Source organism: Sparus aurata, chromosome 1 (assembly GCF_900880675.1).
Source record: "Sparus aurata chromosome 1, fSpaAur1.1, whole genome shotgun sequence".
Taxonomy (NCBI): domain Eukaryota; kingdom Metazoa; phylum Chordata; class Actinopteri; order Spariformes; family Sparidae; genus Sparus; species Sparus aurata.
The window spans coordinates 1,992,150-1,996,535 of record NC_044187.1 but is presented as its reverse complement, the minus strand read 5'-3'; the positions used below and the strand labels follow the sequence as shown (position 1 = coordinate 1,996,535).

The 4,386-nt window shown below is 41.4% G+C and overlaps 1 long non-coding RNA gene across 1 annotated transcript; it reads left to right on the top strand.

Annotated features, from left to right (window-relative positions):
• The first annotated feature begins 23 nt into the window (after positions 1-23).
• Positions 24-2,307, top strand: LOC115578708 (uncharacterized). The gene is made up of 3 exons (XR_003983512.1): positions 24-90; positions 199-372; positions 2,253-2,307. It is a non-coding gene; the product is annotated as an uncharacterized LOC115578708 (long non-coding RNA).
• Positions 2,308-4,386: the final 2,079 nt, after the last annotated feature.

Genomic DNA, 4,386 nt, shown 5'->3' with positions numbered 1-4,386 from the left:
ACCTGGATGTCTTCGACTGAAAAAATACTCCAGATCAGATAAAGTTCTGGAGAGGCTGCTGCCGGTGCTCAAAGTATCAAAGACAGCTTTGTAAGTGTTCAACCTCAAGATACCAAACTGCTCTAAAACTCTGGTTGTGTTTAAATGTAGGAGACAATGTTTGTAAAATGTTGACTGTCATTATGTTTTTCTCTTTAGGTTGAGTGACTGTAAACTCACAGACAGATGTTGTAAGCATATTTCATCAGTTCTCAGCTGGAAGTCTTCTGGTCTGGAGGAGTTGGACCTGAGTCACAACGACCTGCAGGATTCAGGAGTGAAGGAGCTGTCTGTTGGACTAAAGAGTCCACACTGTAAACTGGAGATTCTCAGGTCAGGATTTAGCTTCTGTTTAAAGGAGTCATCACCCGGAAATCACAATTTCTCTCGTTAAATCATGCATATTAGTGTTGGACCTCTGTTGAAACTTGCCTGAAAAGCTGGAGTCTGAAAGTGGCTTAATTTTTTCGCTTTGGCTCTTTTTCCGAACAGGAATAGCGCACAATAGTGCGCGTTCCTAAAGCAGGAGATTTCGACTCTGCTCCTGTGGTGACGTTACCACAGGAGGCTACTTGCATATTAAGCATCGGCTCACAGCCGTCCTCAGCCAGACTTTCTGAGTGAGCACGCCGAATCTGCTTATTTCTCTGTCATTTTCACGCCATACATCGTCAACGCCAGCATTAAAACTCAGGTCTTACATGTAAAACACGAGTGTGAAAAGTAAGACGGAAAAAAAAAAGAATTTACCATTCAGAGACGTCCTGCTGTAAACGTGTCTCTTCCACCGTCTCTGCCTCTTCACTCTCCCGTTCAGTTTCCGACTCTGGCTCGTACATAAATGCCTGAATTCCGTAAGGTTCGTCATTTAGTGTGTGCGCCATGACAGGGGGCTGTTTATGTTGTGGAGTCTGTGTGCATGCAGGCTCGCCCCCCATTCCGGCTCTGTCCTTCCTGCGGCCAATCAACGCGCGCCTCATAACATATTAATACAATGCACATCCGGACCGGTCAAAACCTCGCGCATAATCTCGCATGAGAAAGTCGCGGTATGAAAAAGTGTCAGAACAAGCTCTTTGTTTGATTTTTAAAACATTTTTTTTTCTAATAAGTTTTAAGAATTGATCCAAAGCGATCCAAGAGGGACTGGATATGTAAAAAACCAGGTGATGACTCCTTTAACAGATGAGCATTTAAATGTTACTTGACATACAAGTCAATGATTTCAAGTCACAGTTCACCAGGAATAGGATTTTTCCTGATTTACCAGGATTTCTGGATTTCCCAACCTTAGAACACAACCTAAGAAGTCAAACAATGTTTGTGGGTGTCCATATGCGTCACCTGGCCTGAGCATTCCGGACTGTTGAGTGTTACAAAACATGACAGTCATATCAAATTTGTGTATTTTCAGTAAACAGAACAGAGGCAAAGAAGACAAGAACAATCACAGCTTTTGTACTGAAAAATACATTGGTATTTCTTGAAATATCTGAAAGTTAGATTTTTTAAAAAGTTATTACACATAATAATGATTTGAGGACAATGGATTTGATTTATGTAATTTGTATTGCCGATTAATTTCTGTTTTGTGTTTATTTCCAGCACTCAGAATGAATTGAAATAAACGATAATATCATTGGCCAAACTTACATCCATCAGCCATGTGACTGTGGTTCACCTGCTCATTTTACTCAGCTCACATCAACAGTGAAAACTGTTCTTAACTTGATTGCGCTCAGCAAGGCTAGCTGATGGTCAATAAGGTGAGCAGGTGAGCCACAGTCAGTGGGCTGATGGAGGACTGAGTCATATTTATATCTGGCCAAAAATATTTCCAAAATGATTAAGACGTACTTTGAATGTTAAAACTGTGCCAGAGTACTGATACAAAGCTTCAAATAGAGCTTGTTTTTGAATGTTGTTATTTTCTGCCTGACGTTGACCATGTCATTACATGCAATGCATTTTTTTCTCGTGTAGTGAGCTTAAACTGTAAAATGGATTGAATTAGCAGCCTGATTGATTTATGTATGTGGATCCTATCTTTAAAGTCAGCTGTGTTGATATGTCAGTGTTGGGTTTTACATCTTGTTGTGCTGCTTGCGAGTGGTCAACAATAGATAACTGCAGATTTAACTCAAAATTCACACAAACAATGACAAAAAGATCAAAACAAATCATTGTGTGTGTGTGTGTGTGTGTGTGTCCAGGCTGTCAGGCTGTCTGATCACAGAGGAAGGCTGTACTTCTCTGGCCTCAGCTGTGAGATCCAACCCCTCCCATCTGAGAGAGCTGGACCTGACCTACAATCATCCAGGAGACTCAGGAGTGAAGCTGCCGGACTGTTTCAGGTATGAACAGACAACAAGAGCTCACACACTGTTCCTCTGTCACACTGACAAGCTGAGGACAGTTGGTTAACAGTCTGAACCAGCAGTACTGCTGATAACAGCACAGACAGTACCAGACTGGATTTCTCACTTGCTTGTTAAGCGAGGCTGCAGTGGCACATTATGTAGAGATTCTGAGTCTCACCTCCACAACACGTGCCAGTCTCGTTAAAAATGGACCTAAAAATGACCTGTAGACAGTCATATGTGTCATTGTGTCACAGCTTTGTGTTACAACAGCATTTTCAGCCGCAACATGTAAATACTCAATAACATTTAAAAAAAGCTGCCTGCAGTTCTGATGTGTTTGACAGAAACTGAATGATGGAAAGAAAAAAAGATCAGTTTCTTAAACTAGTCTGACTGATTTCCAGTTAAAAACAGTTTCATCTGTACAGAGTCCATCAGTCTGAACTGAACAGAACATCTGTAACCACTGATGTCAACAACAACTAAATATGTCAGCAGACAAAAATGCAGACAACAGTAATGATGAGGATTTTTAAAAAATTGACCATTTATCAGTGAAGACAGCTGGATAATGTTGCTGAACTGACAACTGTGAAACATGGAGTCAAAGAGATAATGTCCTCAGTGGAAGAGGACCTGGAAGGATCATTCTGACTCTGTTTCTTCCTCCAGGGTGGAACATGGTGGAGAGCAGAGGCTGAAACCTGGTCTGAGGAAGTGTAAGTGTGTGTTCACTTTGATGACGAAAACAAGGCAGCACATGTTAAAGTAGTTTAAATCTAAAGCTTGTGTATCTGCATTCCTGTCAGTTTGAAAGAAGATCCAAAAAGATGAGTCATTGTGAAGTTTTGATCTAATTAACAGTCAGTCTGTTAATAAAGCAACAAATAAACATCAGCTGTGTTAGATGATAAACTGCTGCTGTATTGTGTCTTGTTCTCTCCATCAGATGTCTGTGAACTCACAGTGGACACAAACACAGTAACAACTCTCAAACTGTCTGAAAACAACAGGAAGGTGACATTGTGAGGAAGCAGCCATATCCTGATCATCCAGAGAGGTTTGACTGCCTCAGCTGCTGTGTAGAAATGTCTGTCTGGTCGCTGTTACTGGGAGGTCGAGTGGAGAGGAAGGTTGATATATCAGTGAGTTACAGAGGAATCAGCAGGAGAGGAAACAGTGAGGATTGTTGTTTGGAGGAATAATCAGTCCTGGAGCCTGACTGCTCGATGATGGTGGTGTTACTCTGTCTGGCACAATAAGAGAAGTACAGACTTCTCCTCCTCCTCCTCCTCCTCCTCCTCTGTCTCTAACAGAGTAGCAGTGTATGTGGACTGTCCTGCTGGCACTCTGTCCTTCTACAGAGTCTCTGACTCACTGATCCACCTCCACACCTTCAACACCACATTCACTGAAGAACTTTATCCTGGATTTGGGTTAGGTTGGATCTCCTCAGTGTCTCTGTAGGAGGGACACACACACACACATACACACACACACACACACTCTCTCTCTCTCTCTCTGTAAATGACAGTAACAGAAATGGTTCAGTTGTTTTGTCTCTTCTTGGTCAATGTGCTGCACATCAGTGGTTTTAAATCTCTTTAAATCTGTTTTGAACGTTCAGATTTCAGTTTTCTGAACTTTGTGATCTGATTGTTTTCTCACAACAATCAAGCCTGTATATACAATAAAATCAGGCTGCACACACACATGCATATAGATAATCATAATGATGGTCTTTGTTCAGACAGGTTGTATTTTGTTGATGTGTCATTCATCATTGAAGTTTGTCATTGTCTTCTTTGAGTTATTATGTGTAAATATGTGTATATGAGTGGATAGAGCTGCTGCTACGTGCAGACGGGCCTCCATTACAAAATCTCCCTGTAGAGTCCAAGAGCCAAAGACTTTCTGTCAACACTTCATCATCTCACATCATCTGTCAGAATAAACATTTCACTTTCTCATTCACGGGTCTCTC